A 14,753-nucleotide genomic window follows, 5' to 3' on the forward strand; every position below is an offset into this window, starting at 1 on the left:
TTGGGCACGCTGCCCTGTGGCTTCAGAACAGCGTGGGGCTCTGGACATCACAACCAATTCAAAGGCAGGAAGGGCAGTGGGCAAGGATGGAGTGGAGGGCATGGCATGGACAGCTCAACCACCATTTTCCTGCAGCTCTCTTATCAACAAAGAATAAAGTTTCCGAGACGCCTCCACCAGTCTCTCTTGTCCCTTATTGTTCAGAACGCGATCACACAGCCACTCCTGGTCACAGCAGAATCTGCTGTGGTGCTCATGTCCATCCTCTTGTCTTAAATGTTGCTTCATTTAAAAACACTTGTACTTAGGAAGGAATGACATGAACTACGATGGCGTGCATTGTTAGTATCCTTTATAGAACTTTCCTACAGGTTGTCTTTGCTTTGCTTGTCGACATACTCAGTATGTCCATAGCAGATGCTAGATTTTGTTGATTGATTGATTGCCGAGTGCATGATTAACATAGTGGAGAGATTCTTGTATTATGAGGAAAAGAATTTATATACTATTGAGCATGACCACACTGTTCAAAATGTTAATAGTCTTTAGATAGTGGGAATCTATTTTTTAATTTTTCTAATACCAAGAGAAAACTCAAAAACTCTTGAAGTTTTTAGACATAACTTTAGAGGTCATTGATTACAATTACTACCTCCCTAATAAGAGAACATGGATAATAACATGCTACTTTACATTTTTACGAAAAGTTTTAGCATTTACAAAATGCATTCACATAGTTATTGTCTTATTTGAGCTTCAAAGCAGATTCTGAATAAGTAGTAGTATCTGTATGTAAACCTTGGTCTTGCTGCCAGGCATGTGACTTAGTGTAGTCATGTGCAGCATGAGAAAATGAGGGTGGTATGAGTATCTCGTGGATTAACATACATAGGAACAGTTTACAACTCTGTAGTATGAAGCAGGTGTTCGTAGTAATGGTACGACAGCTGAGAAACTTAGCTCCCAGAGCAGTCAAGTAGTACGTCCAGGACGTCACAGCTGTTAAGTGGCAGGACTGATAACCAAGCCCAGGCTGTAGAGTAAACTGGAAGAATCTGGCGTTTGGAGTAGTAACATGTTGGAGTGTCTGTGTGCGCGTACGCACGTGCTTTTTTGGATAGGCATTTCCTACTTTTTTTTTTTTTACCATGTCCTTTTCTAGAAACCATGCAATAGAAGTTATTTTCCTATGATGTCACATTTGGAGTTGCATCTCCAATTAAAGACTCAGCATACAAGTAAACAAAAATATGGCCAGCTCTATGTCACAAAGGCAAATGTATAGCAATCAAAATTCCATAATTATGTTAAATAGTGATAGCATGCTTTAAGTTTGTTAAATGGGCACGCGTGCACTGTACGCAGTGAGTGTACGTAGAGAACAAGCTAGAGTGGCACCTGTTGTTAATAGGACGGCAGACATTCAGAGCACCCCGAGTCTGTGGAATGGGATCGCTCAGAAGTGCACGGGCTGTGGCTGCTGCCGTTCAGGTCAGTCCCCAGTGGCTGCTGTGGCTTGTTAGAGACTGCGTTGTTGATCACGGTACTCGGGGTGCTTTCTTTTCCTCTCTAATGGCCCCCTGATGATTTTATTGACGCACATTAGGGAGCACGGTCAGCTGGTTCAGTACGTGTACCGTGCCTTCATTAAGGATGCGTTATGATGCTCCCACACAGACGCACTGTGAAAAGACAGCGAAAGGTGGGAGGAAGCAGAAGGAAGATTCCTAGGCATAGACAGCACTGTGATTCCTGCCCTTGAAGAGTTTGCACTCCATCAAGGAGATGCAGCTTACATGTTTAATTAATACTCAAAGGATTTATAGGCCTAAATGTATTCTAAGCCTCATATATAAGGTAGGAAATAATTGAGCATGGTTAGGAAAAGGACAAATCAAGGACAGCCATTTCACTTAATTAAAGCTAAGTACCACATATATGAGACTAAGTACCACACATATAAGACGTTAAGTTCTTAGAATTTATGGTAAATGTCCATATTTATTTTGTTTGATCTTTGCAGTAGCCAAGAAGGTAAAAGTAACAGTTATTGAAGGGCCTCCCAATTGCATGCACGTAATGTTTGTAATGTACATTAAATTATAGATTTGAAAAAGATTAGAGAACGTCAGTGTGGAATTAGGAGAGCAGTGGTCTGCCTCCAGCGCTGTCCTGGCCGGTGGACAGGAATGTGTGAGGAGACTTAAAGGCGATCACGGGTGTGCCCTTGACGGAGACGGCCTGTACAGACAGTACCGCCTCTGAGTCTGAGGTTCTGTCTGCGCTCCTCAGACGTCGTCCTCACCAACTAAGCCTGTTCTCTTTGCTGTCAGCGTTACGTTTCTTTCACAAGTCAGCAAAGCATCTGGCACATTTATCTCTCCTTTTTCTGCCCTGAAGAAATGTAGTTTTGATGGGGACACAGAAACAAACCAACAGAACACAGGTGCTTAAAAAAAAAAACCAGATGCTTAAAATGTGGAGAATAAGAAAAATACATTAAGAATTTTTTCTTTAGAGCCTATTTGCTAAGGTTGTGTTTTCATAAGGTATTTCTACTAATTTGCAAATACATTAACTGCTTATTCCGTAGCACCACAGTTGAAATGTCAGTGGTTAAAGAGACACTTAACAAAACTGCGTTCTCTTACGTGACAGGTAGTTCCTGTCCTCAAGTTTTTTCCAAAAATCTTCCTGTGATTTCCCAAAATCTAGAATATGAAACCCTTGGAGAATAGCAGCTGAATTTAGAACAATACCTAATGGAACAGCTGAAAGAGTCTGCACATAACACTTTACAGTGGACTGGCCTTACCAGTTGCGATCAGAATTCAGACCAAGGCGTTAGAAAGATCCAAGATGGAATCACTTACTGTTTTATCACCTGAAAGAATTGTGGCCCGAAAAGATAGGCAGCGTATGACAAGAATCATGTTCTCCCAGCTCGAAGCGCGTGCATCGCTGCTTGGGAGACTTTCACACATCTCGAGTCAAGCAAATACCAACCTAATCAGTGTGACCATCTGATTAAGGTTTGTAGGTTTCTTTGAGTAGGCAAAAAAATTAGGTAATATATACATTAATAATAAACTTGAATCTAAGGGTCAGAGTTTCTACATATGGTCATTCAGTATGTCCCACCCAAGGTGAAGGCACCAAATGGATCTTTGATTATTTTCAAAGCTTTTTTAAATATTTTTGTTATAATTGTTGACCTCAGAGATGGATGATTTGTATATACTTTTGACATCTTTCTGGCAGATGACAGTCCAGTGTCTTGTTTGCAAGTCAGTGAGACATTGTTTAGGTTCAGGCTCCTGAGGGACCTGTTCTCTTCTTAAAGTTATAGAGTCATTGATGCAGCAGCTATGAAAAAGCAGGTTCAGCCTGGTGGTTGTGGTTGCAGGAGGATTTGTCCTTGTCCCACTAAGGCCTCTCTGATGGTGAAGAAACCTTAGCAGCTGAGAGGTAACCCTAAAAGTTTCATGCAAAAGTTTTCCCAAAATTATTGGCGATGACATAATTGCTTTATTGTACAAACATCTTTTACTTCCTGGCAGATTTTTAATTCAGTTTAGAAAGAATGTACCAATACGCAACCTCGCCATATTTGGCAGTGTATGTAGTTTTCAGAGTTAAGAGAACTTGACGACTTAGAGTAGTAAGACTGCCTTATAATTTTTAAAGAACTTTTAATTGTAGGAAGTTTCAAACGTTCATAAAAGTAGAATGAAACATTCATAAAAGTCTGAAGGAGCCCTATGTACCTATTGCGGCGCTTTAACAATTAACCACATGTGCCATTCTTGTTAAGCCTGTTCACCACCATCCTCCCCTACCAGTTGTTTTTAATGGAGTATTTAAAAAACAAACGCAAGATGTCTTGTCATTTCCCCTTAAATCCTTAGGTATGAACTCTAACAGATAAGAGTGTGTGTAAAATCATGACTTCGTTATCCCAGCCATTCCGTGGTAACATTGACTCCCCAGGCCATACTCAGATTTCCTTGATTTTATCTAATAGTTGGTCCATTCAGATGGAAATCGAAAAAGTTTGCACATTCCATTTGATCATGGCACTTAGATGTCTTTTATTCTCCTGGTTCGCTTTCTATCCCCCTTTCTCTCTTCCTGTGCCACTGATTTGTTGAAAGAACTGAACATGTGTCCTATAAAATCTACTACATGTTGGATTTGGTTAAGTTTTGCTTTTTTATGGTGTCATTTTATTTCTCCCTCTGGTCTTCCTTTTTCCTATAAACTGGAGACTCAGATTCAGGTTCAGTGTAATTCCAGTTCTTGAAAATTGAGATATAATTCACATACCATAAAATCCATCCTTTTAAAGTGTACGATTCAGTGGATTTTTTTTGGAATATTCATAGAGTTGTACCAACGTCTGTTTAAGGTTACGTTTTGATTAGTTGATGAAAACGTCGTGACCACAGGCTCACAACCTAACCCTGTGTTTCCCCTACAGAACGTAGTGGCTCAGTAGTCTCAGTTAGTCTTCATGGGACTTTGTGGACCAGAACTACTGTGGATGATGAGAATCAGCCATACCTAGGATTGGCGTTGCTAGATCATAGGAGAACTCTCTGTGTCACATTTCGAGGACCTGCTAAACTGTTTTCCAGAGCGGCCACACCCTTGTACATTCCTCTCAGCAGTGTTTGAGGCTTCCAGCTTCCACCACATCGTTGCCAGCACTTAGTGGGTTTGAAATGGCATCTCATCGTGGTTTTGATTTTTATTTCTCTGATGACTGACTAAACGATGCTGAGAATCTTTTCATGTACTTATTGGTCACTGTACTTCCAATTTAAAAGATATAATTGAGTTGATTTTGCTTGTGATTTTTTAGGACAAACATTTATAAGTTTATTTAAGTTACTGTAATAACATAAGAATTTAAGGTTCAACATTTTTATAAGTTTATTAGTTTTATAAGACATTAAATAGTTAGAAAGGTTTGACATCAGGTAGTAGAAATATCTAAAAAGGAAAAAGAATCTATTCAATTTGTAGTTGCAGTTTAAAATATAAGGAATTAATCGAAAACTATTGATAAGTGATACATTTTGACAGATTTGTAAATTGAATAGAAATTAAAGCTAACTTTAAAACCTTGGATTAACTTTTTTTTAATTTGTAACTTTCATAAATCAAATGTTAATTTAACAAGCCAAAATCGAATTGAACTTTGTGTTTTCTATGTACAAAAACTACTCCAGACACAAAAGCTACAGGGCTCCGAAGGCTCCGGAGCAACTCACGTCTTTAGCCTTTTAGCACGTGGCTTAATTTTGATCATCTGAGCGTTCCTGGTAGGCCAGCTCTAACACGCCTCTTCCTTTGCGGTGGTTCTTTACTTTGTCTTCTGTTCTCTTTGCTGTCTTTTCTGTTTCTATCATAAGAGTTCAACAGCAGATATATAAAAATAAATTATTTTTGATGCCATTGAAAACAAAAACTGTAAAATTATTTCTTTAAAAAAATGAAAACACTCACCACTGCTCACACTTTTAAAAAATGGTTCTCAGTATTCATTTTAAATTTAAGAGAGAGCTTTGGTTTGATAGAGACCTTGGAGTTTTAGTGTAACTTGTGCTTGGACCAGTTGGCTTGGAGCAATAATGGGCAAGTTATTTACTTATAAGAAGTGCAGTTTCACGAATACCGGTATGATTCACAGCGAATTACCTGTCGTTTTTAGACAGATATGATTAAAGACAAGTTGCAAGTCAAGGGAGAAGGAAATGTTGACCGTAATTCGAGGGTTCAGGGAGTGCGTTCACAGCCATGTGTCCACTGCTGTTCCACCTGGAGGCAGATTTCCAGCTGGTCTATTCACATATACCTGAGTCAAGGGCAAGATCTTTATTTCACACTCCCGCTCCCACACAAGGTGACCCAGCTATCCAGGATAGTTGACCTCAATTATCTGCAAGTTATGGGGTCCACAGGTAGTTCACACTTCTCACCTCATCTTTGAGTCAGAGATTTTTTTCCTTTTCCCTCTTACTTGGAGACTGTGTCTCTTCATTTCTCTCACTCTGGTTTGATTCATCACTGAGCTTTCTCTTCATCCTCCAGCCCGTCACCTCTGCCCCAGTCTCCTTGTCTTCACAGAAAAACTAGCCCCGTACACACACCAACAATCCTTTCTGATTTGAACCTGTGTTAGCAGTTTCTTTGAATCTCTGTTTCTTGGGGTGAGGAGATGGTGCCACCAAGGTTGGTCCTGCCAAGAGCAGTGGGGGAGGGAAATGTACAGAAAATAAGCAGATGAAACTATCAGTCTATAACCCTGCTCCCAGTAAGTACAGCCTACAGGACAGCCCCAGAAAGGAGTCAAAGTAAATTCAGTATATTTCCGGAATGGTTAGTAGAAGTCATGGCAATATTTGCCCTTACAGTTAACTTCTTGACCAAGATTTTTCTTCTGTATTTCTTTTGTTTTAAGCCAGAACAACTCAGATTTATTTATCCAGGGAGCATATTTTGGAGACATATGGGGCAGTCCAGATGCTTCAGCTTACCCAGGGGCTCTGACCATGTAGACTGATCCCGAAATACATTCTGTATATACATAAGCAGACAACTCATTAAATAATGATGATTTAGTGAAGTGATGAAACGTTAGTCTTCCGAAGAATCTTAAAGTATCAGATGAGTCATTTGAAATGAAGCCATGAGGTACTTTTAAAAATTTGGATGCTCTGCAGGCTAAATTAACTAACACTTTTTAATGGCTGTAGGCAGCTGAACACAGTGGCTCAAAAGCACCGACCCTCGACCAGGGTTGAGTGGAGACACAGCTCAGGTCCTTCTTAGCCGGCTTAGTCTCGGCTTTAGTTTCCTCCTCTGTAAGTACGGGCATCGTAATAGTGACTTCCCATCGGGTTACCGGAGTTGTGCCTCGCAGGCGTTAGGTCCCATGCACGGAAAAGCTTCTGTGTGTGTGATCAGGGGCACTGGTTCTATTCATGAGCAAATCATCTGAACACTCGAGTGTGAAATGAATGTTCGCAGTTTAAGTGTGCCAGGAGAGGTCTGGCCCCAGCAGGTCATAACCGTGACGGCAGCTTTGGGTAGAATTAGCCTTTGGTTTCGTAGTGCGGGTGCCATTAGTTATTCCCCACAACGGCTGCAAGAAAACATAATCCAGTGCATAGCCAGTTTCCTGATCTCAGAAGCACAGACAGATATTACCTGCTAGTTCCTGTTCCTTTTGTAGATCGTAAATATTTAAGCGTTCACTGAGTAGGCCCATGATCAGCGCCCGATGAATGGCATGGATGAATTACAGTACACAGGATGAGCCAGAGCAGGGCGCATGCGAGACGAGGGTGCGTAATGGCCAGGAAGACCAGTTAGTGGATTCCTTAGCTAGTGATAAGGCTCTAAACTGGAATGCTGACAGACGAATGGGAGTGGGGGTGGGGGTGCATCAAACACTGCAGAAGGAACAATAGTAATAAAACCTGGTAACTGAGTCGCTATGGAAAAATACTTGTGATGAAAATACCATTTAAAATCATATCCACTCACAGCCTCTCGTTGAAGGATCCATGTTCTTCTATCTTCTTCTACCTTCTAGAACTGTTATTGTATTGTCTAAATTAAATTAACCCTCACCTGGGAACTTAGTGTTCAGCTGACAAACATGACTAAGATAGGCCAGGAAAGGTCGAAATGCATATGGTTGTGTGCGTGGTGGCATCACAGACTTCCTCTTAGCGTTCTTGAATTGCTTTTGAAGAAAACTAGGAAAAATAATTGTACTATATTCCCTAAGAAAGCAGCTTTTATGTCAGAGCCATACTTTCTAAAACTTTAAAAGATAGAGTTAGGACAGTACCTTAGTAAGTGTTCAAACATTAATGTCATGAATATTCTGAAAATAAATAAAAGTCTAAGAAATGAAAGCGATAGAAACGCTGTTATTAGTTCTTATGATGAGCGGTCCAGAAGCTCATTAAATGTCTTTGCCAGACTCGCATATCTGTTTTATGATGTTAGTTATTCTGAGTCATTGTTGATATAACTTAACAATTTCTGGATTTCCTCGCATGTTCTTGCAGTCGTGTTTAACAGACATGAGCATAGGCTATTTCGTTGGTTAGAAAAATAGAACATCGCTCAGCATGTAGTTCAAGTCAGAGGGTGGTCACAGGTAACTGACCTGCACCGATTTATTCGGATTTCTAACTAACTTTGATATCTTTATATAACTGGAGACAGTTCTTCTTTAACTCGAAGCCTAAGTCTAAATTTGCAAAAAGCGTGATGTGATCTTTTCTTCCTTGGTGCTGGGGTCCTGTGGTTCTTGAATCGTTTCTATGGCAACAACGCGTTCTGCTCTTTTCATGCCCATGTCCTTAGATAATTGTCTAATCTGCTCATACCAGTCTTTCCTGTTTATAAATATTCCTTCTTTTGCTGTTAGTCATTTACTTTTCCTCAGGAGTTTATATGTTTTCCTCCTTAACTATTTCTCTGTAAAATATTTCCTTTTAGTTTCAATTTGTGCTTGACTACTCCGTGGTTCTCTCTTTCCCAGTTGAAGCCATCTGCTGCCATTTGTTGTGCTTTCTGTATTGTAATACCAGATGTTTTCAGGCTGCTGGATTTATATTCCGTAGCAATTTTTTTGAACATTCGGGGATTTTTTTTGAAATAACTAGTATGGTGCGTTCACTCCCAAGGACTAACACTCAGTGGTCACGTTAACATTCTCAGCTTAGATGATATGCCCTGAGTAGATGCAGAATTTTATGCCGTGTTTCACTGGTAATTGTATCTAATATTTTTTACTGATGTCACTGCGTTTGTCGCATTTGCCTGTCTCCTCCCCTGCTTGTGCAGCGCTCTGCTGCCGAGTAGTCTGTCATGCTGATCATAAGTAAGCTGAGAAATCATTCGGGTTTTAAATTTTAAAAAACAATAATTAATACAACAATCGTATTCAAGTAAGAATTCATGAGTGTTTCAAGGACATTAATTTATAAGTCAGAACGTCACTATGAAGAGCATGAGGTCATGGCTCTCCGGGGCGCCGTGAAGCCACAGCGTCACTAGTCACAGGTCGATGCAGATCGTGCGAGCTGAACGGGGCTGCAGGGCGCTGGCCGCCTGGAACAGTCATTTCCTTCGTCGTCGGACAGAACGTCTTCCTGAATAGGAGAGCTCGCTCGCATCACTTTCGAATCATGAGTTGACTGACGACATATTGTGCAGAACAGGGTGATTTGTTAAATGTCTTTTTTCCCTTCTTCCCTTCAGGGCAACTGATTTTCATTCTCACTGTGGTCTGTGTCAGGGCCTGTATTCCATGATAGTCGTGTGTGGAAAATAGTGAATCTGTCATCACATCAGCCAGCTGTGTGTGACTGCATAAAATGTTCCAGTGCATTGTTTTCCCCATAATCGTAGATTCACTTCCTGGTTGTGCTTAAAGTATCCTGTTACATGTACATTATTGAAATCATTTAGGAATGTTGGCTATAGTTCAAAATGTTCTGGTACATTATTCATTCATCTTTTATTAAATACCTACTATTTTTTAGGCACAGTTAACTATATAAATTAATTTAAAATGTATTTTTCCTCTTTCGATCTCAAAGCAGGATTTAATTGGGAAACAAAACACAGCCAAAGGCACCTCATCTCAATTGTTCTGTAGGCACACATGTAAGAGTCTGCTTGTTGATAGAAGTCAGCAGTTTCTGAAAGAAAAGAACTATTAGGAAATTTTAAGACTGATATTCTACTATCAAGGACTGTGATTTAATTGGAGTTAAGACACACTGTCTCCTGCCTCAGTAAATGGAATGATGGGTGTGTAGGTTGGCCTTATAACTCGTTGTCTAGACACACAAGGCCACCCGCACGCATGCCCGTTCCGGGTAGAAAGCTGGGGGAGGGATGAGCAGCGTGGGCCAGGGCGGCCTCACGGGCTTCGGAGGGGGCATTGAACTTTAGGGAGACGCGAGCACGTCGTTCTTGTGACGCTTGCAAGGACAGGGTTTATGACAGACACAGCAGTTTGGCTGGGACAGAAATCCGGGGAGGGAAATACTGGTGGTCGGATCGGACTGAGGAGTTTGGGCTGCGAGCTCCGCGATCTTCAGAAGTTGCTCAGCTTCAGCGTCCCGCGTCAGCAGCGTGGAGATGGCAGCGTCTGTCTCGTAGGGCTGTGCCACCCTCAGCTGCATGCCTTCTGGAGAGTACCATGCGGTCTGCCCGTAGCTCGCGGCAGACTTCTAGCCGTGGGAAGTGTTTGGCAATGCGCGGGACGGGTCGGGGTGAGGAGGTGGCAGACAGGGTTTGTGAAAGGTCAGTACTCGAGGAAGCAGGGTGAGCAAAAGGGCCGAGTGGACGATGACTCTCAGCTCCCAGGCCTGAGCGACTGGGAAACCAGGAGAACTGAGCAGAAGTCATAAGTCAGGAGGGCCACCTGTTATCCAGGAAGAAATAAGTTCAAATTTGGACATACCGATTTTGAGGGGAGAGCAGGGTATGCGGTTAGAAATGGTCAGCGGGCAGTTGGAGAAATAAAAACGGCGCTCCCTGGAGAAGGGGTCTGGGAATGTTCCAGGTAGGTGGCGTTGAAGCCTTGGGCACGGATGGGATCGCTCAAAGATGGAATGTCGGGAGAAGAAAGGATTGATGAGGGGACTTTAAAGCCCATATTTAGAGGGAGAGGAAACAGAACAATGGAAAGAGAGGATCGAAGAAGCAGGAATAGTATCCCCAGGGTGTTGTACCAGACACCAGATCGGCGGTGTGGTGACGGGTTTGGGGGAGACATGGGCTCTGTGGTGAAATACCACAGCTGTGTACCAGTGAGTGTGTTCCCTGCAGGAATTCTCTGGGCCTCAGTATGTTAACCACGTGGCATGTCTCCCACAGAGAACTGTGTGAAGTAATGTTTGCAGACTGATCTGATCGCCCAGCCCTCTTCTCCCCAGAGAAGAGGCCCGTGCACCAGAAAACACGTTTGGGGAATTACAGAAACCTAACAAGGAAAGATTTTCAAGGAGGAGAGAGTTAAACTGTGTCAAATGTTGCACAGAGACTGAGGACGATGCCAAATGAGAAGCTATTTGATGTTTTTTTAGGTGGTCATAAGTTACCGTTTAGAGCACAGCTCAGCGGTGCGGCTGCAGCAGGTGCTGGTTTATGCGGAGGGAAACAGGCGCGTGCCGAGAATGGAAGGCCGCGGGCTCACACCCGCCCGCTTCCGTTAATCCGAACGCAAAGCGTGATGGATGGGAGCACGTTGGCCATTGCTGAATGTCCATGTAGCCTGTGCATATTTTTTATTATACATAGTAAAATTATTGTATTTCTAAACAGCATGCCCTTTTTGTTTAATGCTAATCATGTGATCGTGGAGCTGGAAAGGACTTTGACAGTCACCTAGGACAGCCCCTCACGGAACCATTAGTTTCTTCTGCATAAGGCAGAGGCACACATTAAAATTATCTTCCAGTCACAGCCATAGCGTCAAGTCTGAACCATTTTTTCTTGTTCTTTAATAAAGTATATGGGAACGATGAGTCTTATCAATTGTGTGTTTTTAAGGTGTCCGTCTTACATGAAAGACCATCTCTGGTTATCGCCTGTCCTTTCATGCAGCAGTGGTACAAATATTCACAGTTACGCTGGAAAGAGGAAAGTCACCGTGACCTCCTCTAACAACAGGCAAAAATAGATTATTTTAATTATATCTCTTTCAACAATTTTTATGATGGAATAGCGTGCCATAGGACTGATGGCTGGTTTTCCATTATGTGCCTATCAGGTTCCACATCAATACACTGTGCCCAACAAACTGGAAAGTCAGTGGACAAACTTGAATTTCATGACCTCCCTGGGTTGGCCCCACTGCTTCCTGCTTCCTGCGCTGAGTGCCTTAGAGCACACCCAGAGTGCTGTCGAGTCGGGGGCTGAGCTTCGATCGTCCTTGCGTCTTCTGCAGCATCCAGCCTGGCACCTTTTGTGACACATTTGTGTGTTCAGTCTTTTGACGTGTCAGCTGAAAGTGGACCAATCCGAACACTCGGGTCTGGGCCCCCGTCTCCCTGGGAGAGTCATAAATTCATCTGGGCATGTGGAGGAATCTGAGAGGGTTTGCAGTGAAGAAACTGGATGTTTTTTGTAAATATTTTTTGGTTTTTAGATTGTAGTAAAGATATGTATTTACCACCCTAGCCATTTCTAAGCGTCCAGTTTCGTGGTATTAAAGACATCCATGCTGCTGCGCAGCCGCCACCACCGTCACCTCCAGACGTTTTCACCCTGCAACACCGAAACTGCTCCCTCAACACGCCTCCCAGCCCCCAGCTCCTGGCAGACGTCTTGTTTGACTTTTTTAACGTGGCATTTCCAAACTCACTTTACAGTAAAGAAGAACTGTTTTTCTCTTATCATTTACCGATATTCCCTAGAAGTTCCATAACTCAGGGAAAGGCAGGATTACTTTTTAGTTAGTATGTAGATTAAGTGAAGGAGTATTTTCTCAAAGTCGCATGAACCCTAAGAAAAAAGCAAGCCCTTCTGAAGTGGCCATTTGAATAAGACGTGATTTCAATATTTAGACAGATCTAGGGGGAGATCGAGGGTGTGTTTTTGGGGAGACACTGTGGTATGCTGACCCAGGAAAGAGAAAACCTGGGTTCCTCTTCTGCTTTGCCACTAACCAGCTAGCCCCCCAGAAGCCTTTTTCCTTGTCCGTTCCCTATCTGCCTTTGAACTGGTTGGATTCTGAGACTACTTTTGCGATCTTAAAAGTGGAATGAAGGAGGACTCTGGTAAAAGGCATGAAGTTTAAAGTAGTACTGAGAATTTGGTAATAGCATAGAAGAAGTAGGAGAGAGAATCTAAGAATCGACACCCACAGCCAAAGGGCTAACAGCTCTAAGGGAATGTGGCAGAAGCCTCAAATAATGGCAAAGCCCAGACACATAGAAGAAGTACACGTCCAAAAGATTCATCCTGTGTCCTACCTGGATTTATCGGAGTAGCAAGGTGATTAGAGAGAAGAGAAAGCACTATATGATAGGAGCCCAAATAAGGATGTGTGCTAGAACTACTCAAATGAGATAATGTCTGTAAGGAAAACTTCCGGTACAGTCGGTATTCGGTAAATATTAGTCCCTTCCCCATGGTTTCAGGCTCTTAGCCAAAAAACTCACACCATCATATTTCCACTAATGGGAGATGGGCAGAGAAGAGAACTGTCATCTTCTTGAAATACATAAAACTATATTATGAATATAGAAAAAGCTGCTCTCTCCCTTCTCCAGTGTCCTTTCTGTCGCTTTGTTCTTGCCAGTTCCTTCTCTCTGTAATTTAATGTCGTCAGTGCTTGGTTGACAGAAACAATTGTACTGAACTGTTGTTCTTAATTAAGTGAGTCATAAGACCTAAAATCCTCCTCAAAACAAAGGTTTCCCTAGATACAAATCCGCTGTCCCAGAGAGAGTGATTTGGTTTCATTCAAATTGGCTATTTAGTGGATAGTATGTAGAGGAAATTAGACTACTACTGTTGCACATTGAAATCTGGTTAAAGCTGCTAGTTTGTTTCCTCTCCCCAAGTTTTAAAGAGATATCCTATAGTCAGGTTTTAAAGTGATACAGAACCATAATTTAATTTCAGCACCAATGTGTTTTCTAGGTTTATAGGATTTGGAGCATGAAAAAAATTATAATTTGAAGAATTATTTCAAAAATTTTCAAGAAGATGTTCACTTCTCATGGAATTTTAATTTTATCAAAACTTTCCAAACTTATTTTAAAGTAAATGTACATTATAAAGTATTTAAAGAAGGAACATTGTATAATTTTGTGTGATGGTCTAAACTGATGGTGGTTATGATGGTGATGATAGACGATTTGTGATAATAGCTAATTAGGCACTTGCTGTGTGCTGGGCACTAAATGCTATATAAGTTTCGAGCTACATTATTTGATTCTGAATTGTACTTATAAGAATCCAGGGTTTTCTTTCTTTCTTCATTGATGGGAGGTGGGGGTGGGAATCAATCTACTTAGAAAGCAGGTAGGCTAATTGAGTATTACTGTTAATTTGTTTTTATAGCCCAGCAGCTTCTTGTTCATGTTCAGTGCTTGAAAAATAATTTAATGAATAAATAGTTGACAGTTTATATAATTTAAAAAGCATTAAGTATTGCTTTGGAATATAGTTATTCACTTACTTTTAAAAGGAACTAAATGTTCTGGAAATTCACATTTCAATCAAGTAAAATGAGATGTACAAGTTTTACTTAGGAACGTAAGCTGGAGACTTTTCTGACCTCTACCTTTCAGAGTAAGTATTTCTACAGTTAAAAATAAGGAATCCCACTGAGTTTTTCCTTATAAAGATAATGTTTTATATATATTAGAATTGGCACCATGCCAAATGCTAAAAAGACTGTAGAAAAAGATTCTATAGCTTTAATTCATTTAGCAAATTTCACTGTACCTTAGGTTATAACTCCATACTGCAAATAAATTCATAGACAAGAATTCAGATATATTTTCTTAGTGGTTAAAATCCGTTTTCATGGATGCCTTATATAACTAACTCCTTCACAAATAAAACCTGCTGCTCCCTTCCAGTGGAGAATACGAATGCTTTCTTGCTTCTCTCATTCTATTTTGAAATCCTTTCCCTACGATTAAAAAAAAAAAAAAAAAGTTTCATTCATTCAGGATGATTAGGCTCGGGAGGGTTTC

This window comes from Pteropus vampyrus, unplaced genomic scaffold (genome assembly GCF_000151845.1).
Source record: "Pteropus vampyrus isolate Shadow unplaced genomic scaffold, Pvam_2.0 Scaffold52, whole genome shotgun sequence".
In the NCBI taxonomy this organism is placed as follows: Eukaryota; Metazoa; Chordata; class Mammalia; order Chiroptera; family Pteropodidae; genus Pteropus; species Pteropus vampyrus.